Below are 26449 nucleotides of genomic sequence, written 5' to 3' on the forward strand. Positions count from 1 at the left end.
CGCCAAGATTTTTTAAATGCTATTCTCAAATACTGCAAACAAGAAGAAAAAAAAGATTACCTTTTTCTTAGTAACTACAGGGCTTATCAATCACAGAGTGCCCAGGACTCCCAGTTCAAGGCCACGCAACCATCAGCCCCTGCCGTTTCGCTGTTGGCTCCTCAGTGCGCGGCTCAGGGACTGGGTCCGCACTGTTGTTTTTAAAGCCATGTTCCAGTTACTTAAAGCACCAATAAATCTGCAGGGCTAGTATGGCAATTTAGAAAGTAAACCTAACAGGGAAGCAAGTTTGGTAGCTGCTCCATCTGGCTGGCAGATTGAAGGGAGCCGAGCCGCGCTCGCTATTTTAGGAGGGACTCAGAGCAAGGTCAGCCATTAACACCAGCTCCGGAGCCGCTTCCCCCAGCGGCACGGAGGAACGGGTTTACTAGAAGACGCTGTATAAATATTTTGCTGAGCTGCAAACGGAGGAAGCTTCCCCGGCCCCGGGCTGACATGTGTCACGACGAGTTCCCAGGCACAATGCTCAATGAAGGCTATTATACGAAAGGGTGTTTATTCCACATCGCAAAGCGGTTGCCAGAACACACAATCACGCGTCTTACCCAACGGCCCTGCAGGCCGCCACGGAGAAACTTCTCTCCGAAAGAGAATGAGCAATTATGATGAGATTAACTCTTTGGCGGCGGCAGCGGGACTTCCCCCGGTCCCTGCACCGCTTCAACCCCCGACCAAGCAGCACTGGGGGCACAAACATTACCGTTGACTTCCCCCCATATGCCGGTGAGCTAATTAAAACTCTAATTTCAGCACAGGCAGATGAGATTGGGGCTCTTCCCACGTCTTCACTGGTTTCACTATCTCACCCGCTCGCCGGCATTGATGCTCTGCAGATGATCTCGTTCCCTCCACGTGCAACGCCAGGAACAAACTGACCTGAAAGGGCTGGGCAGATCTAATCAACAGCTGAAGGGCTTTTATTTCCCTGGGGTATTTCATTTTCACTCCAATTGTCATTTTCTTAATGAAGACAAATGAAAGAAACACGAGGTTAAAAAGTCTGTATCCCTGTAAGTAAAAATAATACGCCCCTGCTCAGCCTCAGCCACGGGCCTGCCTCGCACGCTTTGGCCTTGATAACAACTCTGATTTTCTTTAACTGGTTTTGCACTGGGGTGACTGCTGTCTTTGAGACAGCCATTCCTGAAACGCACAGTAAATGAGATCAGAATTAGGCCTAACTTGACCCTCTGCTGCTATCCCTGCTACCAGTTTGAAACTTCACAAATCTATTGAGCAGCGTGTTTTATGCCAGAATCCCAAGTCTGACACCAGCGGATCCTAGACATCCTCACAAAACCAGAAATGCCTCATTCCTGTATTATGACTGAAACAGGATTCTGGAGAAGTGTTGCATGACAAGCTGGTATCAGAGCTGAGCCCAGACGTCCTGTTTGGCCTTCTTTTACCACGATAAGCTTCTCTTTCTCTCTTCTAAAGAACCACGCTGTAAGCAAGCAATGGTATTTTCCTTCCACTTCCCATGCAGCAATCTTTCCCTTGAATCGTGTGGTGGAGCCTCATCACTTCTTCCAGAAGGGCGAGAAGCTCACTGTCTACTTGGCTGCAGGTCAACACCACCACAGAAAGCCCTTGCTGCCACGCTCCGAAAAGCATATTCATATGAGAAGGAGAGGAGGTGGAAGATTACAGACTAGCACCCAATGCTCTGACAGCAAGAGGGCTTTGACCTCAGAACGGGATCAGACTGTGGGTTTAAGTGCATCACCATACAACCTCTCACTTCTGTGATCTGCTTTCCTGTTGTTCAACAGTGAGATGTGCACATCTCCACAAGGCCAGGCCCTTCTGGCTATCTGTGGTACACAAGGACACCAGTACAGTCATCGCTTTAAGTAATAACTCTCCTCTGTGTCTCCCCATTAACGCCCTGTAAGACATTTACACCACAGCAGAGGTCCAGAGAAGAAAAGTCACGTTTGCAACTTCTGTGGGTCAGGCTCTTCTCTTGTACAGTTTGGTACAACATCGCCCTGAAACACGACTGGGCATCTCAGGCGCAAACAGGTCTTCTTCAACTTGTGTTTCCCTTCGCCAAGATGCACCAGCCAGAGGACAGGGTACACTGGCTGGGTGTCGTAAGAGGAAGGAGCCAAGTACAGCCTGGCTTCTAGCAGGAAGACTAGGAACTTCCTGGAAGAAGTTTTCTGGGTAGAGTAAAGGCGACCTCATGTCTTCCATAATCCTAGATCGTGCATGTGAACACCCTACAGGAAGCACCACTTCCTCTTTCATCTCCTGAAGCTGTTAGGCCAATGATGGCAAATCCATGGCCATTGGGTCACCTACTGCCTATGAGACCTGCTGACATGGACCACGAACAGACACAGCCAAGCCTTCTGCTGCTCTGCTTCAAATCTACAGGAAGAGCAAATGATAGTATTGCCTTCAGTGTGGTGATCATTTGTTCAGTATTGCTGTCCTAAAGCTGGTAGGCTGGAGATCACAGTTCTCAAGGTATCTGGCCTTTCAAAGACGCCTGACTGCAAAATAACAACTGTGAGATCCTGCCACTCTCACGGAAAACAAGAACCGTCGCTATTGACAGTCACTTGAATCGTGTACTCAGCAAATTTGAGCCATTTCTGCTCCCTTCAATTCTTTTGGTTCTTTTCCTTATTTCACACGCATCCCTAAATCATCTCTAGGTGTGCACTAACCCCAGGAGATGAGACATCTTGGCACTGGACAAGAGGCCAAAAGTTTTCTTTGTGAGCTGCTCACATTGTTGGCTGGACAAGGGTGCCCATGAAGTAGCTCAGCAAAGAAGACTTGTTCTTAGTGTTAAAAACAACAAACCTGTCCCATCTGCTGGGAGCTACAGCAAGGAAGCTGTTCCCCCAAAGATGTTGAGGTATTTGGTGACAGCGTGGGAAGGCAGAGTTGTCCTCTGCTCTCTAAATATTTCTGCAGCACCTTCCTTCACCTCACTCAATATCTCTGGCTCTTGTACTTCTTCCCTTTTGCTCTGAGCACACACAACATACTTTAAATCTCTACCTTATTTCCCACAGGAACCACCTCTTTCCTCACTGCTTCCCTTAGTCACTGTTTCTCATTCGATGTGACAATGCCACCAACTCTCCAAAGTACTGTGGGACACCGTCCACATACAGAATGTGTTATATTAGCTACCAGAAACCTCAAGGAGAAAGAGCTTGTCCAGTGTTTAACGTGACTCTTCAGCCTTAGGGGAAAAGCCAGCAACTGGAAAGCTCATCAGAAAAGTCCTCGTGGCCGCACAGACCCTCACGTACGATCTGCAACTCACCTACGTTGTTTCACCTCAGGGCAAAACTAGTAAAGCTCAGCTTCTTTCTATGAATCAACCGAAGAAAACAGCCCCCATTGCTGCCACAACACCAAATTGTATGGGAATTTTTTTTAGAAGCAGCTTAAAATAGAGTGTTACCTCGTTAAAAACATCACCTCTCTGTTTTGGTAAAGGATGACACAAGAGCAGCAACACACGCTCCTGTGCAGAGAGGCACTTCACACCCCGCACCAGGACCTCTGCACACAACCAAGCTGAGAGAAAACACTGGAAAAAACAGAGGGAGGAAGTCCAAAACTGGTCTTAAGACGTCACTGCCATCATAGCAAGGTGCCAGGGCTTAAAGGGAGGAATGCAAAGGGATGAGACAAAGAAGATTTTGGAAATAAGAGCATATTTCCCACTAAAAAGTGAAAAGAAAAAGCTGTGTGCAACTTTGGAGAAGGGTTTGGTTTCTGATAGGCAACCCTGGGTCTGAAACGGACTCTGATGCAATGCTGACTCTTGATTTGAAGTGCCATTGCTGCTGTGAAACTTGGTCTGCACGCAAAGACTTGGGGAGATATCCTGATCTGGCACCTCCAGCATCCCTTCTCTACCAGTAAAGTAATGGAAAAGGAAAGGAAAACAGCCCTTGGCAGCAGGATGCATCCCTGCAGACACGCACCCCCAGCACCCTTTCCCCAGAATAGGCTCCAGCTGACTCCTGACACAAGGACTTGAGAGGACATCACGTCCTTAGGTGTCCACCAAAAACCACTGTGGACAGTAATACCTCTGCTGGGAGCAAACACCTCTCCGCAGGCCACGCTGGGTCTTCTCCACACCTCTTTCTGCTCTTCGCCCTTTTGTGAAAACACACGGGAAAATTAAGATACTTGAATCCTAGCAAGATCAAATCTGAAGGATACACCTCAAAACCATCACATGGCTGCTGCCCATGGCTCTGCAACATCAAACCTTCCCATTTAACTAATGAAGACGTGGATGAGCGGTCAGAGCATCCATGCAGCTATATTAACAGAGAAAATCTTCTGGTCCTTCAGACTTGCAAAACTCAAAGCCATCTTAATATTTTGACTGAAGCTTTACAAGGAACGAATATGAAATGAGAATAGAGGGATGAATCTCATGGAAAGTTACCTCCTTTGACAGATACTGTTCTGCAACCTCCGCTACGCACAGCTACATACGGGCAAGCACACATGCAAGGCCATACAGATTTGTTTTGTGAAAATCTGAAGGGCTTCTCAGAAACGGAAAACAGCAAGAGAAAGCAGCAGTAAAAAAAGTGATGGGAAAAGTCCGTGGCATGTGCAAGTGAGAAAAAATGTGCGTTTTGGTGAGATATGCAAACGGAATATTACAGAAGGATCGTTCCAGAGGGAAAATGCCATGTGCAGGACAGAGCAAGGATACTCCGCAGACCTAGGGTTTTGGTCATACCAGGAGCAGAACTAGGCTGCTGCCGGAGAGCAGATTTGGTACAATTCTCCAAAAAAGAAGCTGCAAGGAGAGAAGAAACAAGTTTGAAGACATTAGCATGGGATACCTGGTCCACCTACAGATGGGCAACACGGGAAAGGTGACAGGAGAGGGATTTCCTGACAACCAAAGGTGTAAGAGGAGATGGAGAACTAACGGCTGGCTCTAGATGCTGGATGTAATACAATTCTCCCTAAAAGAACAACCAGCCACTGATTTATTTATTTATTACACACTGCACCACGTGAAACAAGTCAAAACCATTACTAAAACTCATACAGGTTTTAAATAAAACTCTTCATCATATTGTTTTTATTTCACATAAATAAAAGCCAGACAGATAAATTAATCATAACTAATCTGATTAGGGTTACTGCAGTAGTAACAATCATTTACTGGTACGGTAAGTTTTTTTTCCCCTCTCTCCAAAAATAATTCCCTTTGTGCGCCTGCTTTTAACACCACCATGCTAGATAGTGATCCGAATAGAATTCCAGTACGGCTCGGAGAGATTTCACCCACTCAGTGAAACGCAATGAATAAATACAAAATCATTCACATTCTGTGCTCCCTGCACTGATATTTAAGGCTTTTTTTTTTTTTTCCCCCAGAGCAAAGGATTTTTATGTAGAGTCCTTGAAAACATCAAATTGCAAATTTTGTTCACAGAACTTAATTCCTTCTCAAATCCTTGTAACTTTGGGAAAGACATACATGTCACAGAGGAGGGGAGTGGTAATCCGTGTTTCTCACTCAATGAGCCTGATGCAATAACGGCCTCTCGTGCCTCAGTTTCCCTCTCTGAACACAGGAACAGTATTCCTGGCCCTATGACACAGGTGCTGGAAAGCCTAATGCACTACCACAGCTCTGAAGTCTGGGCTGAAAAGCACGTACAAATTATTTTTCCTGTTTAAGCATAAGTTTCCAGAGACAGATGTACAGAGGAGACAAGGTTTGAAATGGAGAGCTGTTCTGACAAACACGTATATATTTAGGCGCAGCTAACGACAAAACCTGGCTTTATATGCCTCCTGAAAGAGAAACAAGAAACTAATTATTGTCTGAGTTCATTTGCCACTGATTACCTTTGGGGTCCGTCCACCGTTTTTGTTTTCATTCCTTATTTGTCAAACACCAGCAGTTACAGGGCCACAGACGGTGGCTGTTCGCTGTATTTTTGGTCTCTGCGGGCAGCACCTGGCTCTGCCCCTTGGCGTTATAAATATCAGCTTGGCCTGTAAAGCTTCATTTATCACACCCCATGGAAATTCATAAATCCTGGAATACGGCACCCGTCGCCATCTCCACCCCAATGGACCTATGTGATCGCCCACCGATACAGGAGCGCAGTGTTTGAGCCCGAGGGCGAAGATCCAAGCAAGGGACACAGACCGTGTCCTCCGCCACCCCAGCAGGTCCCACGCGTCCCTGGCGCCCACAACTGCCTCCTCAGTTGGCAAACCGTGAAACAAACTGCCTTTGCTTTCCTCCCCTCTGGGCCTCGGCCCCAAACGCGCCTTAACAAACAAGGATTTGCTGAGCGAAAGGGCGGCAACGCGGTGCGAGCGGAAGGCGACTTTTCCACTGAGAATGAAGGAAAAAAGAAAATGGTAACAAATACGTTGGAAAAAGTTGGCACGCTGGTTTTCCAAGAAAGCACAGCTCTCTTTCAAACTCCTGGCCCTGCACATCACTGGTCCTGTTCAGGAAGCGGTACGGTAAATAAACTTATTTCTCATTACAAAACTCCAAATGGGCTGATGAGTTCCTTTGCATTGGGACACAAAGCTCATCGTCCCTGGGAGCTGCGGCGCCTTCCGTACCCTTCGCAAAGCGAACGCGGCATTGCAGGGTGCCGCCACAGCGCACGCGCCGAAGGGAAGGGCGCGTCAGGCGGGTGTCCCAGGTGCCCTAGCTTTTGCCCAATTCCGTACTTTTATAATTGACTTGAATGATGGAACATAGTATGCTTACTAAAATTGCTGCTGATACCAGGCTGGGATGGGCTGCAAGTACTTCGGAGGCCAGGATTAGGATTCAAAATGATCTTGATAAATTGTAGAAATGGTCTGTAAAATAAAAAGAGAAAAAGAAAAAGATAATTCAGGAATGATGGGTGAACAGTGCTAAGATGGAAATAATCAATGACACGGTCACAAAGGAAATAAACATCAACTCAGGAGGGGTATTTTTGAAAAGGATCTCATGATCGCCATGGATTACAGACTGACCAGGAGCTGAACACTGTCATGTCGCTGTAATAAAACGCAACGCAGAATCACAAAAGGGTTTGGGTGGGAAGGGACCGTTAAAGCCCACCCAGTCCAACCCCCCTGCCAGGAGCAGGGACATCTCCAACCAGATCAGGTTGCTCAGAGCCCCGGCCAACCTGGCCTGGAATGTTTCCAGGGATGGGGCACCCACCGCCTCTCTGGGCAACCTGGGCCAGTGCTCCACCACCCGCAGGGTAAAAAAATTCTTCCTTATATCATCACGCTGCCATACGCAGAGACGGCTCCTGTTCACCATAGACACAAAGGGAACTTTCCATTTATGTAGCACTACTGAAGTCCTGATATTGGACACTGCATCTCAATAAAGTTTTAGAGAAAGTCCGAATGCAGACAGTAAGAATGATCAGAGATTGAGAAAGCACGGGCTGGAAAAACAGTGAAAAAATAACATTAATCTGAACTAAAGAGTAAAGACCACAGGTAGGCATCATAATGGTCTTCAAGCACATAAAGGGGGTCACAATGGACAGGAATAAGCTATCTTCTTGGCTTATCAAGAGTAGCACAAGATGTCATCGTCTTAAATTGCACCAAGGAACACAGGTTAGACACTAGGAAAAGTTTCCTGACCAAGGGAAGAAAAGCACTGAGAAAGGAATTCAAGGACAACTTTTGGCTCTCCAACACTTGGATCAGAGAAGTTAAGGGACTGTCCATGAGGAAAGTCAACACATGGAAGAGGTGGGTCTATCTTGAAAACTTAATTTTCTTTGTTTCAAAGGTTAAAAAAAAACTTTAGAAAGCAACCCAATGACTGCCCAGCTGAACCTACGTAACCCAACTGTTAATTAATTAACTGCATTCTGACAGCTGAGGCCACGGCCCCATCCACCACATGACCCACACAGGCAGCCCACCCTCCCCAGCTGCTGTCTCTCTGCACAGACCAGGCAGGGGCAGGGTATTGTTACGTCAGTATTGCGGGGAAGAAACTGAGACTTGAAGAGACCGGATCATGCGCGAACGTCACACAGAGGATCTGCCACGTCAAAAGAAGAGTCCTGTCCAGGGGCAGAATCTCCAAACGACCCTTCTGCTTAGCAAAACATTAACATATATTAGAGAGACACCTCAAGTATCTGCGAATAACCCGCTTGCAGCAGTACATAATAGCATCTCAAAACAGTTTTACTTTTTAACAAATCTGCCTTCCCACATGGCACGCAGAATATTCACCCGCAGGTGAGAGACTGCAATAGAAATGCTCCGAGCATTAATTTCTCATTAGAAGTAACCTGCACAGAATAACGATGGGGCTGGAGGGCAGGAGTCTGCCGGCTGATGAGTGAAAACAAATATTTTTAGCCTTTTTCATTGAGTGCAAAAATAAATTTATAAGAAGGCGCTCTCACTCTGGCAGGTTGCTGACAGCCACAGCGGGGGCTGCAACACGGCCCCGGGCCCGGGCTGGCAAAGGGTCCGGCGACTCCCGTCGAGCAGCTGGGGATGGTGTGGTCCAGCCTGGCCACCGAGCCACAAAACCCTCCCCCTGCACCCCCGGTCGGCAGGCGGTCTGCTCTGCGCAGAGATCTCCACCAACAACGACCAGGGGCCAAAAGGGGCTCCTTGCAGCCACTGCCACCCCAGCATCAACAAGCCCTCGCTGCCACCCGGCCGTAGATAAGCAAGGAAAACCCAGTGCCAGAACAGGCATCACAGCTGCTTTTAGCAGAAACGAATTTTCATTTTAATAAGTTAAAAAAAATCATAAAGAGAGTATTCCAGAAGCACATAGTGATGCCAGCCAGTGCAAAACCGGCTTTAGCGGAGTGTTACTGCCGTGTCACTCCTCTCCAGGGCATCGCCCATCACAGGGAATAGCTGAAATGCCAATGGGAATAACCGCTGGCCTTGCCCATCCGTGAACATCTAAACGGATTTCCTTTCACGCCGCCTCGGCCGAGCTGGAGCTCCAGCCTGCACCCCAGTTCAGTCTGGGAGCGTCCTGGGCAATCGCAGGCGCACTTCTACTGGTAAACTACACCAATCCTGACCGGAAGGCATCTGCCCCACCTGGGTTTTGAACAAAGAATATCAGATTAAAAGGGGGGAAAAAAAAAAGCAGCAGTGCAGGCACTAGAGATGAAGTAGCCGCTGCCAGCCGCTCTGTCAGGGCAGCGTGCTGTCTGTCTGCAGGCAGTGACGCTGCGAAAGCAGTTTGAGCACAGGTTAAAAATTCGTATCCCAGCCAAGCTGGCCTCGCTAAAACAGAGGAGGGTCGGGGCTCCTATCCCCTTTAATTCATGTTTCTGGAAGATGGTGGCACTGCCAGGTACGCCGGCCGCTCGCCGCTCCGGCCGTCCCCTCGGCAGGAGCCTTCGGACAGGGAAGGGCGTTGCGCCTTCTCCTTTCCCGTTGAATAAAAGCCGGCGAAACCGTTCAGATGAAAAATCTCTTCTTTCAGATTGAAAACAACTTTGCAAATTGCACGACCCGTCTGACACAGAGCCATCTGGAACGTCTCCTCGGCGGTGGCTCTGCACAGCGATGCCGCCCCGCGTAGCTCTGCCTTCCGACACCGCAGCAGGTTCCGCAGCGCCGCGCAGGGTTTCATCCCGCCTCTCCCCTCCGGGGCCGCGGCCCAAACGGACGCGCAGGTCAAGATGCAGGCAATTAAACGAGCAACTGAAAGCATCCAGGTCTTGGTTCAGCGGCTGAGAACGGGTACCAGCGAAGCTGTGGTTCTCAGGAGGTAAAACAGCACTTATGACCCAAATTTCTCAAGTTGCCATTCACCCACTGAGAAGAAAGAAAAATAAAATCCACCATTTATGTGCTATTTCACCCTGCTGACAGGAAAGAACGGGAAAGGGCCATTGCTTCTGAGCTTAATTACATCCGATGCTTCTAAGGGTGAGGGAAAAGAGCACTTCACGAGCCAAACCCAAAAAAGTTAATATATCACACTGCAGCAAGAGCACAGCATCTTCAAAGCTTTCCCTCCCCACACCCTGAAGAGTGAAATCAGAGATTCTTTTTTTTTTTTTTCCCTCAATAATGCTTTTTGCTCATTTCCTGCCTGGCCTCATACTCTTACAACAATGAATCAGGATTAATTAACATCAATGTCAAGATTAAGATCATGCCTAACCAGGACTTTCTTGTCATCGTCTAGGGAATTAAACTCAAGCCCACATAATGATGGGCTGACCACGCTGCCAGGCTGGGCTAACTGGGAGCTGGTGCTTTCGGGTGAAACCAGCCAGCCACTTTGCACAAGTCTCTCGCTTTGAGGAAACTCAGACAATTCCCCCAAGCTGGTTCTTTGTTTTCCATGCACCTCTTCTAAGCCTACCATCACTATTCATTTTCACATTCCCAGGCAGCAAGCAAGAAGCCTGAAGCCATGATCCGAGGTGAAGGAGATGCACTGTTAGTGTAAGATACTGCAAGCCACAAACAAGCAGAAAAAGGAAAAACAAGTCCAGCAGTCCATGGTGCTCTGAAACCAGTGATTAGCACCTGAGAAGGAAATTTCTCCAGATTCTTCTCCAAATACAAACCTCTGCCCTTCACAGACTCCACATTTTCACAAGGTTGTGCACTGTCAAGTAAATTATAAACTTCCAGGTAGATTTTTGGAAGATTGAGATGACCAGAAGGTCTTGTCTGTCTTATCTTGTGGGTGTTTGCTCGAAGACCCTCAGGAGATCTGCAGCCAAGTTTTTTGTGTGCGTTACAAACACAATGTTCCCAAAAAAGATCTGCAGGACTTCGTGCCTACGGCAGTGTCTGCAAGCTACTCATCCACCTTTCCCACAGCCACACCACCAGCGCAGCAAGAGCAACAGAAAAATCACTCATGTGGCACATTGCTGGTGCTCGTTGGTTTTATTTTACTTCAGTGTGCCATTTTAGAAGCAGGAGTTTTGCCTTTAGAGAAGCAAAGAGTCACAGGCACGGGGAAGCGTTCAGCACTTCAACTCCGCAACACTTCTGTGGAGGAAAAGCTTTCTGCCAAGCTAAAGGGGAGTGAACCACGATTGAACCTGGGGTTCACGAGACTTCAGTTTAGAATGCAATCAGTTATAGGAAAGAGTGTAAAAAATAAAACAGAATATCTTTGCAGAACACTGGCCTCCATCTCTGAGCAGAAAGCATCACACAGGCAGTTATTTCAGTAAAAAATAAGATGGTCAAACATATGTACTCATTAAGATAAAAATCTTTGCTTGATCTTCCCAGCAGTGCGAAATGAAAAATTTCACTTTCCAGCCGCCAAAAGACGAATATCCAGGCTCCTCCCAAGAGCGAGCAACCAGCAAGCTCCCACCGCCCTTCCCACCCCAGCAGCAGCGAGGGGAGCGAGCGCGCCTCCGGCAGCTCCCTGCAGCCCCGGGTGCCCTCACGCTGAGGTCCAAAGCAGACACCAGACGGGTTTTCAGGCTTCAGCAGCCTGAGGAAGCTGCACCACAAGAAGACGAGCTCTATTTGCCACAGCGTGGTCAACCGACGCGCGGCGCCGCAGTGCACGCGCTGAGATGCCACAGTAATTTCATCTCAGTGGTCAAGAAGCTCCCATGTATCAGCAGTTTCTGTGCTACTACTCACTTTCTTCAACCTTCTCATCTGAAGGATAACACAAAAGTGTAACCTTGAGCACAGCATCCAGGACTAACTGTAATTTTTTAATTCCACTCAGGTCCCAGACCCAATTTGTGCAGAGCACAGCTAGGTTTTGGGTTTTTTTGCCTTGGGGGGGGGGGGAAGTAGCAATTCTCTTCTGTGCACAGAAGTTCTGCTATACTTTTGCTGGATGACACACCAAAGAACCACAACTGCACAGCCCAAAGGAGACAAATGGCTGATGCAAACGGAAAACAATGCAGCAAAAGGAAGTCATTCTGTAAGGCGACTACTTTGTTCTTTCAGGGGCTTTTTGGGGTATCTTCTTTCCATAGAAAGTTTCCACTACAGTTATTGAAATGAAACCCGTGTGTATTTTTGTCCTCAAACCTATGAGGCTGTGTAGCGGGAGCTCCACTGAAAATAAAAAAAAAACCAGCACACAATTGTGCATGGGTCCAGGTGCTTTGGTCAGAAACACAGAGAAAGCACAAGGAATGTCTAAAACCAACCAGCGAGCCATTTTTTTAAACTAAAACCTGGAAAGACCTCAAGATACCATATGGCAAAGCCACTGGAGATGTTTTAGGGGGGACAGAACTGTCTGCAAGAACGTGAAAAGTGAGAGCCCAAGGCACAGGCACGGACATGGGATGGGGCAAAAATGGGGAAAGGGAGGAGTTGAGTGAATATTAGGAACTCCTTTCACCAAGAGTCACCCCATCGCTTGAAACGCGTTGAGGCTGGACAAACATCCTCACACGATCGGGCTGGAAACGGCAGATTTTCATTACTGTCATCCCCAGTTTGGGTTCCAGCAAGAGGAGCGCAACCTGGGTCAGAACTTCAGACCTGAGCCTCCGAGGGATCTGGGGACGTCCGTGCCGTTCCCCGGTGCGCTGCCGGCCTTCCCCCACCGTGCAGATGGCCGAATCCCGAAGCAGCTTTTGCTTCCTGGCGCTGTGCAGCAATGCAGCGGCACGCAGGCGGCGGATAAAAAAGACCGTTTCTGCGGAAGATTTACAATCTGCCTTTAAACCTCTAACGGGGTTAAATAACACGGCGAGCACGGGCTTCTTGTGGAAAAATGACTCACAGGAAGGATGGCAACAATGCACTGCTATAAAATATTAAACATAATAGGTCTCTGCCTTGGGCTGAGAGAATACAAACCAAGGTAAGCAGACCTGTTTTTCTCCTGGTTCTCAAAGTCACTAATGGCCCTCTGGGTCCGTGAGCAGATGTCAACAGCACACTGCAGGTACCACAATTTACTCGCTGCAAATTATTGCCTGGCATTTAATTAAAATTTTATTGTGGCGATTCCCATCAGCTCTCTCCACAGCACCAAATGGAACAGACTGAAGAGAAAAGTGCGTCTTTCGGGGCAAATGAGCCCAGTTCATCAATAAAATACCATCGCTCTGAAAGGGGAAAAGAAAGTGTGTGGTAAGAGGTTTGGTCGTCTGATGTTTTTTCCCTGCACAGGGGCCGTTCCCAGCACTGACGCCTGAAGGCAGCTGTGGAACAAGCCCAGCACATGGATGGTGGTTTTGTGCCTGGGCTCATCACGGGTCGCACAGGATCCCACAGACCTTTTAGGAACCATCCCAACCTGGTGGGAAGATCTGTCCGGCTAACGGAGCCTCCTCAATGACTGGTGCTTTCTTTTTGCCCTAAAATGACAATGACCGTTCTTGCTCCCGTCAGAGCAGCTGGAGCCATCAGGAGCTGGAGGAATCAAGTGCTTTCAGTGGACGAAGCAAAGGCTCTGCTCCATCCCAAACTGCTGCTCCATGCCCTCCACCATGCCTAGATCTTGTGTAGTTTGAGCTGGGGGCTGGACAAGAGCACCAGATCACTTTTTCTCCTGTCCTGCACATTTTTCTGGTGACTTCTATGAAAGTCAGTAACTACAAGCACAAGTGTAGAACATTTGGCAGCTCTGGGGCTTACACACCAGCTCCCATCTGTCCCAGATGCTCTGGCAATGGTCAGGTGTACCGAGGTCCCATAAGTGTCCCTGGCTGCAAGGGAAGAAGAAAGTCCCACAGGTACCTCACCAGGTATCTCCTCTTGGATCACATATACAGTGATCCCGAATCCATGAGCAAAACAACACAGCCAAGGAAGGAAACAGTCGCGTCCATGAAAGCTGATGCTTGACAGCACTGGATTATCGGGCTAAGAGAGCTGTGAGTTCAGCCTGGAGAAGAGGAGGCTCCGGGGAGACCTGAGAGCGGCTCCCAGTGCCCAAAGGGGGCTGCAGGAAAGATGGGGAGAGACTCTTCAGTAGGGCCTGGTGTGATAGGAAGAGGAGGAACAGTTTTAAAACAGAGGGAGGCAGATTCAGACTGGACATACAGAATACATTTTTACACTGAGGGTGGTGGAGCACTGTCCCAGGTTGCCCAGAGAGGCAGTGGATGCCCCATCCCTGGAAACATTCCAGGCCAGGTTGAACAGGGCTCTGAGCAACCTGATCTGGTTGGAGATGTCCCTGCTCCTTGCAGGGGGGTTGGACTGGGTGGGCTTTAACGGTCCCTTCCCACCCAAACCATTCCGTGATTCTATGATCCTAAAGCTCTGTCTTGTCCTTCTGCCAGCTGAGGCCACCCTTGATCCTTTAAAAAAAAAGAGGGGGAAAAAGCCAAAAAACAAGACGAAACATCCTCAGCTCCTTGTGCATTTAGAAAAACTGTCTTGATGTCTGCAAACATCCACTGGAAACCCTGAAGCACAAGACCCAAGGAAAGCAGAGTTCTCGTGCCCAGCTGCAAGTGATACGGGATGCTACGAAAAACAATGGCAACCCCTCTCTGGAAAAAGAGGCTTACGCACACACTATCTCTGGGGTAAGGATGGATTAACACCATCATCTGCTCTACAGCTCACAATACTGGGGAAAACACAGCTTTTCAGGATGAAAACTAAGGGTCTCCGAAGACCTGAAACACCCAGGGGCAAAGTAGATATTAGCTCCTCTCCGGGTTAACACAAGCACAGCTGAGCTGCTCTGAACAGAGCTGCAAACCTCCCTCTCTGAAGGCATCTGGTGATGCTTCACCTCCCCGTGCAACTGCTCTGGGAAGTCAGGGGAGACAGAACCAGAATGATGGATGCAAAATTAAAAGCGCAATAAATAATTAATCGCTGAGGTCATCAGATTGTACGCATCTGTCCATCTCACTCTGCGATCTCCTGTTAATCAGAGGAGTCTCTGTTTCAAAGGTGGGTGAAGTGGTCCTGGAAGGACCATCATTTCTGCACGCCGCTGCCATGAAGCTTGTACTGGGTGCCATATAAATCAATAGTAATAAATCATTTGCTTAATGCTGTAAAGACTTTAAGAGTGTTAAGCAAACAGAATGCCTCCAGAGATCCCAAAATAAAGTGAGAGGTGAGTTTGAGTAACTTATTAAGGTAATTATCAAAATGCATCATCGCAAAACATGAAATATGTATAGCATAGCCAAAACCTCCTTTCCTCTTTCCGGTGACCAGCCTCTCCACAAATGCCAGTGAAGAAGAGCACTCTTAAGTACCACAAATAAAATACACGGCACACGTGAAAGCCCGCAAACCACCGCACCGTCTGGCCACCACCACCCTTTCTCTTCCCTCTGCCTACGCGCCATCGCACTCTGCGTTTTGCCTTCGACGGTACGCTCTGCGAAGCTGGGACCACGTGGCTGGTTTTTCCGATTTCTAGTACATGATGGTGATATTCCAACTATCAATAAGTGGTAAACGACAAGAAAAAATGAATGCCCAGAATGAAAGATGTTTATCCCATGGTGGATGCATTGCAAAGCTTGTGGCACCCTCCAGAGATGGGCTGTGGAGCGAGGTCAACTGGTGGGACCTTGTGCTCTGACCAGCAGCACTGGCATAATCCAACCTCTGGACTGGGGCAGATCAGCTCTCTGACGAGCAATAATGATCCCCCAGGAGGTGAACCACAAACAGAGGAGAGATACTACGTTTGTTTCTACAGCCAAGGAGGAACTGGGGAAATTTAACAGCTCAAATTGTAGGTTAGTGAGGGTTAATAGCACAAAACACCAGTGCTGCAGAGCCTCACGCCAACGCTCAGGACCTCCCTGCTTTGTGCTGCACCTACAAATTAGTCTTAAAAGTTCTCCAGAAGTTTCTTCCCAATTTGTGAACAGTGTTGTTACTGTATCCATGCAGAAATGTCACGCTGTCCGTGAGGAATGCTATGCCACTTGGTTAAGCATGGCCCATGCATGCGGGTGGTGGATGCCCCATCCCTGGGAACATCCAAGGCCAGGTTGGCCGGGGCTCTGAGCAACCTGATCTGGTTGGAGATGTCCCTGCTCCTTGCAGGGGGGTTGGGCTGGGTGGGCTTTAACGGTCCCTTCCCACCCAAACCCTCCTGTGATTCTGTATCGCTCTGTTCCTGTCTCACACGTTACTGTACGACAAGACTGCCCAGCACCGATGGTGAGCCAGCAACTGCAGCAGAACGTCCTCACCGCTGCCTGTGGACATGGGACACCACCAGCCTCTGGTCACAGGCTGCGTGGCACGGGAAGCACCGGCCCCAGCTGCACCCCATCCTCTCCCTGCAGTTACAGGCTGTATGCTTTTCTCCCCAAATCCCACACGCACGTCAGGCGCGCTTCACTACACACAAAGGCTGGCACAGAAACTCCAGTGGGTGCGGAGCCGGGGTGTGAGAGGAGACTGGAGGTGGCTTCTCCAGCAGTGGCAGGTCCAGGGGCTTTTTCACCCACAGCCGTCCCCCCGTGCCACGGCACACGGGAGATGCTCCCCCACCTCGGCATCCCAAATCCAGCCTCAGCCACGCGGTGGAGCCACGCTGCTCTGCTCTAACAGAGCCATTTGTGGCCATGGTAGAGTAGGACACCCATTAATGGATCTAAAAAACTCCTATCACCACAAATCACACTCATTTGTAACTTCTCATATTATTCTAAGACAGGGCCCAGACTATCCCATCTATCTGCAAACATTTCTCCACTTCAAAATAAAAGCTAACTTACTTTATTTTTGTTTCCTGAAACCCCATCACACAACACAGGACCGGAGTCCTGACACCAAACACCAGCCTACCGGGTGCTCTTCTCTGCCGCGTCACTGTTTCTCGACCCCGTTAGAAACACAGCCAGCAAGAATCTCCTGAAAACACTGTTCCCAACTAAAGCGAGCCCTTATGAAACCAGTATCACAGCCACTTGCTTAAGGTATTTCTCCCTCGAAGAACTTAGGGTGTTTCCTTGATGAACCCCCAAGCATAACAGTTTCCACCGTAATTACAGGAAAAGCAGTGGTGCCAGAAATAACTGTTACATGGAAATCATCCCCTGCGCTCGCTCTCACACCCGCACACACCTACCGAGTGCAAACGGGGACGACTCCGCACGGTGACAGCCCGAGCACCGACTGGCCAACCCAGTGCAAATGCAGAGGGAGACAGACATTGAGTCAACATATCGCTTTTGAAGGAGGTGGCTTGGAGATGGCACACGGGCAGGGTGCCCTAGGCACAGGCATGCAACAGCAGACCCTTGAATAGAGAGAGTGATAGAAAGGTTTGGGTTGGCAGGGATTTAAAGACCATTGAGTTCCAACCCGCTGCCCATGATAGGGACACTTCCACCAGACCAGGCCGCCCAAAGCCCCTTCCAACCTGGCCTTGGACACTGCCAGGGATGGGGTCCCCACAGCTCCTCTGGGCGACCTGCGCCATAATCGGTGATCATATTCCAAGAGCAGCTTCCCAAGTACAACATTCAAAATATTTTACCTAGCAAGGCAGGACAGAATGACCACTCCAGATGGTGTGGCCTGTCCTGAGAAGGCAATTCCAGTTCTGACGCAGACCTGCTGCAAAAGCAGGAAAGAAAAGAACCAAGTACCGGAGCATCCCTAGACCACCTCCCCTCAGCCCTGCCGCTCGTTCAGCCATTGGAGCTGAGGCAGGCGAAGCTGCCGTTCCCGTTCTGTGCGTGATTCCCGGATGCTGCCGTGCTCCTCTCCCCTGCTCCGGGCAGGCAGCTCTCCGCACGCCGGCAGACCGAGGCTGCGGGCACCGGTTCCTGCCCTCTCCTCACACCCCTCACGAGAACCTTCTCTTTTTGCTCTCTGTCCTCATGGCCTTTCAGAGTCCAGGAGCCTTGTTTCACCTGGGAAGAACTCAACACACTTATCTGTATAAAAAAAAGACCACATTTATCACCTTGATTTGCATTAGAAATTCTTACAGTACATGACCACCTACTTAAGTTCACTGAGGAAGGCATCACTCTAATTTAAGATGGAAAAAATTAGTTCAAAAAGAAAAAAAAAAAAAAAAAACCCTAAACAACAATGTCCAGCTTCGATTTTTTGTGATAGGTTCTGCCTGAACAAGACTGACACATCCAGAAGCAGAAGCCTCCCGGGACAGGCTAAACACATCCCCGACCGCCAGCGAAGACTTAGCTCCAGTTCAGAAGAAATGGATTTGAGGGTTTCTGTTCTATTCACACACTTCACTCTGCCTTTTCACCTGTTTACTCCAAAAAATGTAACTGCTGGTTTAACATTTTGGCGTATCATCTCCCATCCTCCGAATAATCCCAACTTCTGATCAACAAAAAGCGACTCTGTTCCTTGGAGACTGTAAAGCAACCAACACCTCAGCTGGGACTTTCCCTCAACTTCTTTGAAGGCCTAAAACCTGCATCGTGCATAACAAACCCAACACAGCACAGTGCTGCCTCGGGGTGACGAGAAAACTCTTCCGTTCGGCAGCGATAGTTTTCGCCTTCCTCACTTTGCTGCTGCTGAAAGCAACCGGCGCCGGCCAAAGCAGGGCTGCAAAGAGCGGCAAGGCTTCGGTTTTAATCAACGCTCCTCGAATTCAGAAGGATTACCTTAGTGCTGACACAAACCACGGCGGCAAACTCATTAGGCAGCGAGTCGTTACCGCGGGATGCTGCGGGACGGGACGATCCAGCCCCTGCTGCCGGCAGGTCTATCCGTGCGCCGCGAGGACGGTCGCAGGCCGTTCCTGGGTCTCTTTTACCCGTTTCGGCAGACTTTGCAGCGGCTGCCGGGCCATCAGTGCTGAAAAGCAACAGCTTCCCCAGCCTAGAGCGCTCACGAACCGTAACTGCGAATCTTTACCGCGATATGTTTTCGTAGTTATTTGTAGTCACTCACTGTAGCATGAAGCACTTAGAATATTATTTAAAATAGTATCCATTTACTTTTATTTAGCATTTTTCACACTGGTGGAAAAAACTCTGCGGTCTTTTACAAACTGCTGTGGAGGGAGTGTGGCAATGCTCCCGGGAGGGAGGGAGAATATTTTTAACCCCATTTTACAGAAGTGGGAACTGAGGCACGCACTTTTCCACAGACGGATATTGGCCAGAAACACTTCAGAATTCTTGCAGGAGAACTTCCAGCAGAGATCCTCACTTCCAGAAGAAACGCACGCTTATTCCAGACTACAGTGGTCACACTGTTGTGTCCTGGCCAATTTTCTCACGTAAACCGAGTGGTGAAACGGGGGGAAGAGTGGTTTCTCTTCAGGTTTTGTTAATTTTAGCCTGAGAAAGTCACGAAGGAAATACCTGAACACTACGGGCAATTTTTCGAGAGGTAATTAAACACCCAGCGCGACTTCCCTTCCAGCTCAGAACAGCGTCACATTCTCCTGTAGACATCTACAACCCCGGTTTTGCCCTTGCTTCCAGCCTGACCTTTCCTTGCACCGTTTTGTTCCACAGTCAAGCACTCCACATCTTCAAAATAAAAGCTTTTTTTCTTCTAAACATGACCAAAACTGTCTTTTCCTCTTTAAAACGTGCAAAGACCCAACACACCCAAAAACACACAGGAACGCTTTGTCCCGCCCCGACATCCCCTGCAACAGAAACCCCCAGTTCAGACCAGCACTCCAGCTGCAATGCCAACAGACCTCAAACTGGAGTAAAGAAATCCCACCGCTGCGTGGCTGTGGTGCCTGCAAGGGAGTTTATCAGCTATACACCCCCGTGGCAATAAGGTGGCAACTGCAAATTACCAGCCCGTTGCCGCATCGCAGCTGACCCGGCCCAGCAGCTGCTCGTGTTCTACAGGTGCCATCCCAGTGCTTTCCGAAACATGTGCACTTGTGCACTTTACGAAACTTTTTTATTTTTAATGTCTGTTCAACTCATTTTAGCCCCGTCTTCAGGTTTTCTATAGCTTTAATTTATGTTAGTAAAACTCCCCAGGAGAAAACAAACCCAAAAAAAAACCTGAAAAAAGGGCAGGAGGGAACACAGGAAACCCGTGGGCAGCTATTTAAAGAGTCAGCGATGCCTCATGGAAAACTCTGAAACACATTCCCGTTAGTGACAAACCAGCTGTTTTGGCCCCAGGTCCCTCGCTGCATCCCTCGGGGTCCTCCCTACCCCACCCCGAACAGCGGGCAATGGGGAGCGCCTTTCTATCCCTCATCCCTCCCTGGGCATCTCCCAGCAGTCTGGGGCAGGAGGAAGCAGCCAAAAGTCATGGGCTCAGGGTGTTCCTCCTAAACTCCTTGAAAGCTCCTAGAAACTCTCCGAGTTTCACAACCTATTTAGTGAACCCTCTACCCCACCATCTAAATACCAACCACTCATTCATCTTCACCCGCTGAAACGGCTGGAGATGGCACTCCATCACTTCCAGCGGCGACACAACCTCTAAAGCATTCAATCCACAACTCACCTTTACTCCATCACCTTGGGGAGCACGTGTCCAGTCACACACTCATCTAGTTGGCCTTTTACCCCAAGACCATACCCTGAGTCGGGAACACAATCAGCTCACAACGCAACGCCCCTTGGGTCCCTTCATCTCCGCTGGTGCACGGTTCATTATGATATTGGACTATCAAGAGAATAATGACACGCTTGAAGAGGAAGAAGGCCAGTCCATGCATACCTGAGAGTTAAATCTCCTAGTAATTCGTATGAGAAGTCACAGTAGGTGGTTATAGAATTAACGGTTGTGTCTGCTTTGTGCCTTTTGGGTTCTGCACGGTGCTGAACTGCCCTTCAGGAGAGACCATCTAAGCAACGCAGAAGCTGGATTTCTATCTGGACAGAGAAGCGTTGGCAGTAAAGACTTCAGGGAACTACTGCACTTAAAACCAGGTTTGCTGGGAAAAGGGCCAGGCTCAATTTTACTGGATTCTCTTGAGGTTTCCCCTCCGAACTGCACCACCAAATGAGGGCTCAGTAAAGCCCTCCAGGCCTCAGTGCGTCTAAGAGCAACACTGGCAGAGAAACCCCAATCCGATGTCTGAATTCAGCTGGATCTAGCCAATTTTGGACACACCTTGCCTTCCTGCCTGAAATCTGCAGGTCTAATGGAGAAGCAGAGTGAAATAACTGAAACCCCAAAGCCTCCCAGGGCTGCAAAGCCTGAGTAACAGTTTAATGAGTAGGCAACTCTCCGAAGTCTGAGGAAGGAACACCAGAAGGTCTAGATAAGTGGCACAGAAAAGACAACTTAGGATCTGGAGTCTGAGGAGCTGCTGAAACTGAAAACCTCATTGGCACAAAGAAGATTTTTAGATCACCAGTGTACAATAAGGTTTCGCCCAGCACTGAAGATGCTCTGCCCTAAGGTGGTAGCAGTGGCCGACTGCCTGCTCGCTCCTACAGCGATGCCCTACCAGCGCTTTGTGTCTACACGAGAAGATGCACGGGCTTCAAGGCAACGAGGGACAAGGTGTCCTTGCTTAGCACAGGTCCATTTTGGGAAGGCAGGAAAACTTGATTTCACTCTTGTTTTCCTTTTAGTTATCCCTGCTTAAAAGTCAATGAGCAGTTCCCAGAAGGAAAGTGCCCCCAAAGCCAAATTTATCCGCAACTGGGGAAAAAAAAAAAAAAAAAAAAAAAAAAAAGAGTTTACAAAAATACCACCTAGGTGTATTTAAACGGGTTCATTACTGTTCTTCTTAGGGAAAAGGCTTCTCAGAAGATTTCCCCGTAGCAAACACTCAGGGGCGTCTGTGCTCATCTCATTTGGCTCCGCACGGCCGATTTCCTCGCCTGACCCCGCTGCACGCACAACCCCTGCTCACCTTCTCCCAGAGCCCAGGAGAGCGCGCGGCGAGCGAAAACCAGCGCTGCACCAGCTACTCCCAGCCCGGACCTCCGAGGGAGGAGGGGCTGGGCTTGGCTCAGGGCTCCGCAAAGAAAATGAGGCAACTTAGAGGATGCGGAAGATTTATTGCACATTTACTTTCCCCAAATGTTTTTTGAATGGCTGAATAATCCCCTAGTCCCTTTAACACAGCCCTCCCTGACACACAATGCGCCTTTTGATGCTCATTAAAAGGCTCACCTTATGCAGGCGTGCAATTAGAGCCGGGCAGGATAAAAATCTCCATTCTGATTACGGCACCGACTATAGGGACGGAGACCCCAGCCGACTGCGCAAAGCTGGCCTGGGAAAGACCATTTTCTTGAATGTGAAGAAATCCGTGGCGCAGCGGGAGCACTAATCACAACCATCCCCTTGCAAGGTGGTCCGGGCAGAGCCCGGGAGAGGGAGTACCAGCAAGGAATTGGCCCGGATTAACAGGCAAGAGGTGGGAAGAATTCTGCAAGTGTAATGAGCAGAATGGAAAACGGAATAAATATTTCCCCTCGTCCCAACTGGCCCTACCGACTGCAGATCCCAGCAGAGCTATAAAGAGCCGCTAACAAGCAGCCTTTCTAAAGTCAGAGACAATGGTGTTGAATGTATATTTCAAATAAATTGCTTTCCTTTCCAGAGTTCTTCCCCCCCCCCCCCCCCCCCCCCCCAAGTTTGCACCCCCTTGCCAAGAAACCAAAAGCTTTAAAGCGCTTTGGAAACGGCAAGTCTGCTGAAACACTTTTTGCATTCAACATGTGCAGCCAAACGTGGCCGGGAGTTATGACGGCAGAGCTCCTCCGCGCACAGAGTCAGCAGGAACCTCGGCGACAAGGGGAGCTGGAGGAAGCCGGAGCAGAGCCAGCTTTCTGAACGCAGAAGGAGCTACCCGACGTGGCTGTGGGACTTCGCCAGTGACGTACGGCAAGGGAGTTCCCAGGAGCCCCTCATTAATGACCCGCCACCCAATCAACAGGATGGCCGCGGTGATTTCCCCCGCCGGGATACACTTCCCCGCTCTCTCCGATTACCGCTAAACCACCCATGGCAGCGATGCCTTATCCCCGCAGCTCGGGAAAGGTTTCTCAACAGCGCTTTTGTTGTTAACTTCAGAATAAATATTATTCTCGAAACCGTTTCTCCGGGGACTCACCCCACCGGATCCCCTTCGTAGTCCCCCACATCCGATCACGCTCACACACGCTGCAAACTACGCAAGCCGAACACTGAGCTATTCTACTGACAGCTGCCGTATATTTTTCAAGGGCAAACTCCAAACATTTCTGAGTTTGCTTGCCCCGCCAGTCCGCTCTCTCCTCCGCCCCGGGTGCGAGAACGTGGTTTTGCTCAGACGGGAAAACCACACGTGCAGAGCCCGCAGTTCCATCTCTGCTTTTTCTGCCCCACGTGCACCTGGGCAGCCACCCGTCAGGGCAGAGGGGGAAGAAATCTTGTGAGGATCCCTTGTTAAAATGCTAAAAGCACAGCAGAGAAGCTGCAGGGGGACATACAGGTGTTTCCGCAATGGATGGTGTCCAGCATGGAGAAATGAGAAGTGCCTGTGATGGATCAGGATGAAAACGGTCAGTCGCAGCGAATAAACCCCCTTCCTGCAAGAGCTTCCCCAGGAGAGGAGAGGGCTCCTCAAAGGCATTGCCTGGGGGCTGCACCACACACTGCCTGTGCTGGATGTGACCCAGAGGACACAAAGCCCAGACCTGCTATGAGCAGTTCGGTGGTAACACATTCATTAATTAACCAACTACTAACTTCTGGAAGTTTTTTCTTCAATGCACAGTTTACACAATTCCTGTAAAGATTTTGTTTTTCCTTACAAAGGACTGCAGGGAATCCTTCACCAGCCCGAGAAGCCCAACAGCACTGGAGGCAGAAGGCTTTTCTCCTCAGACGGAAGTCAGGACAGCACGTTTCACCCCCACCACCTCCTACCGCAGAACCTCTGCATCCTCCGCTGAAGGACACTTCTCTAGGGATGGAAGCAATGGTATTTCCAGGACCCCTCCAGTCAGACCTGCCTGCTATGAAGGGGGAGGCAGGGAAGGGATGGGGACAACTCACTGAACGGGCTTTGGAGCCTCTTGACACCCGTGAGCCAAGCGAGAACCACAGTGTCCCACCCCACAGCTTCCTCGGGGATCACTGACGCCCAGTAAAATAAGAGAGGTGGGAGTTATGACAAGGGGGCTACGGAGGCACCCCGATACCGAAGGTTAAATCTGGCTCTGCACACTGACACGAATAATCTTTCAACACCAGGGACACAAAAAGCCTGCAAGCCACAGGTTATCCCCTAGCAGGGTTTGGATTGTATTGCTCACACCGTAAATCACCACGTCAGCTGCCCCGGCCGTTTCCACTCGCCGGAGGGCAATGGGGTAAAAACGCCCGGTGCCTTCACCACGGTCGGCCAACGAGCGAGAGAACGCGGACGGGGGAAAAATAAAATAACGCACGGTGCCTTTTTCCGGAATAAGAATCCAGACATTTGCATAGAGCAGCTTTGCATTTCTGATCACACCTCTGGGTGCATCAAAAGCATTATTAATTTCCACCGAGGAGGATTAAGGAGCTTAAATCGTTAGCGCTCATTTACTCAGACTTAATGCATTTTTCAAGCTGCCTCATTTTGGGCTGATGTGCAGGTGCTCACGGGCGAGCGGGAAATACTTAAAAAGGGGAAAACACCCACAGGGTCAGCCCCGGGTCCAGGCCCTCCTCCTCCGTATCCGCGGGTTCGAGCCCCTGCAGAGGCCGCCGGATTATTTTAGGCTCCGGCTTAGCAAAGCCAGCTCGGCAGCGGCTCGGGCAGGGATTTGACTCTCACAGCTCCTCGCTGGCATCACGTGTCGCCCGAGAACAACCCCTCCGCTCTCCCGCTCGCTTTCCTGTGCCACTGATAAGGAGGAAATCCGTCCCAGACAGCCAGCCAGACAGCTCGCCCCCGCCACATGCCGCCGGCGGAGCTCCCCACCCCGCGGGACCCTTCATTAGAGGGGGCCGCTAATTAAGAGCGGGGCCAGCGGGAGCAGCCCGGCACCCAGTCACCCCGGGTCACCCGCTCCTCGCAGGGACCCCAGCAGCGGGCCCTGCCCCTGCCCCTGCCCCTGCCGCAGCACCGCTCCAAATCGCACCTCACCGCCTGCTCTGCCCCCCGGCGCTGACCACAGCTGACGCGAGAAAAATCAGTAAAAAAAAAAAAAAATTTTTTTTTTTTTTTTTTTTAAAGCACCCCCCCTCCCCGTTCCCCGGCAGCGAGGGCTGGAAGGAAGCGACCGGATTCGTTACCTGCAGGTGCCCCCCGCGCTGCAGCCGCGGCTCGGCCATGGCTCTGCCCGCTGCGAGGGACCCCGGGGCTCCGGGGGGATCTTCTGCCGGGCTGCAATAGAAAAGGTTAGTTTAAAGCTCCTTATTTGGGCAGTGATGTCAAGGGAAGTTGTTCAGGCAGCACCACCCCTTTTTTTTTTTTTTTCACTCTCTCTCTCTCTTTTTTTTTTTTTTTTTTTTTTTTCCGTTCACTACACATTGTTTCCTGTTGTCAAGCGGCCGCGGAAGCTTTCGGCGCGGAGCGGGGAATCCTTCAGCCCCGGGAGCTGCGCGGGGCGCTGCCCGAGCCGCCCCCCCCGGTTGCCCACCCGCGGGAGTGGGGGAGAAACAAAACTGCATCCGGGCTGGAGCTCGGGGGAGCGGGTGGGAGATGGGTGTCGTGTCCCCCCCCCACCGGGGCTGGGGGCGGGGGGGGAGCCCGGGCCCGGCATGGCTCAACCGCCTGCCACCCCCCCGCTCCATCCCGCTCCGCCGCCTTCCTCCCTCGCCGCCTCCTCCTCCTCCTCCTCCTCCTCCTCCCCTCCCCATCCGTCCCGCGTCCTGATCCCAGCGCATCCCGCCGTGGAGGGACACGCACGGACCGGTGCGCATCCCCCCGCGGCTGCGGGCAGGACGGGCGGGGCCGTGGCGGGGGGCAGCCCCCCGCTCCCGCCGGGATTTCCGCGGGAAACTCACCAGCCGCGTCCACCCGGCGCGGCCCCGCGGGCGCGGAACTGCCCCACGGCGCTCAGCACACCCCCGCTCCGCGGCCCCAGCGCAGCCGGGACTGTGCACGCGTTCGAACTGCCCCATTTATCCCCAAAATGCAGCCTGGATTCTTTTTTTTTACATTTCTTTGTCGTCTTCTTTTAAATTCTTTCGTCTTCTCTTTTTTTTTTGTGTGTCTTCCTTTTAAAAAGTTTTTGTTGTCTTCTTTTTAAATGTTTTTAACATTTTTTGTCTTTTTTCTTTTTTTTGGTCTTTTTTTTCCTCCTTTTCTTTTTGTCCTTTTCATCATCATCTTTATATATATATCTTCTTTTTTTGTTTTTTTTTTCTTCTTTTTGTTTGTTTGTTTGTTTGTGGGGTTTTGGGTCTTTTTTTTTTTTTTTTTTTTTTTTTTTGAAGTTATCACTGCTGTGGACAAACTGAAAGCCGGAGCCCTTGCGCTAAAAGGGGGAGACAAAGCGCTCCCTCCCAGGGCACAGCAAGGCAAACGGTCAGGCCGGGGAGCTCCACGCAGCGTGTCCCAGTTTCACGTGGGGCTGGC

At 50.1% G+C, this 26449-nt stretch overlaps 1 protein-coding gene across 1 annotated transcript in view; it reads right to left on the minus strand.

Annotated features, from left to right (window-relative positions):
* The window catches only part of HIVEP3 (HIVEP zinc finger 3), a 117637-nt gene extending 92021 nt beyond the window's left edge, over positions 1–25616 (minus strand). Inside the window, exons 1-2 of the mRNA XM_086765043.1 lie at positions 25162–25616; positions 6818–6912 (exon numbers count right to left, since the gene is read on the minus strand). The gene's annotated coding sequence lies outside the window, so the exon portion shown is untranslated. The remainder of the gene's footprint in view (positions 1–6817; positions 6913–25161) is intronic.
* Positions 25617–26449: the final 833 nt, after the last annotated feature.

This window comes from Chlamydotis macqueenii, chromosome 22, assembly GCF_036417535.1.
Source record: "Chlamydotis macqueenii isolate bChlMac1 chromosome 22, bChlMac1.mat, whole genome shotgun sequence".
NCBI classification, from domain to species: Eukaryota; Metazoa; Chordata; class Aves; order Otidiformes; family Otididae; genus Chlamydotis; species Chlamydotis macqueenii.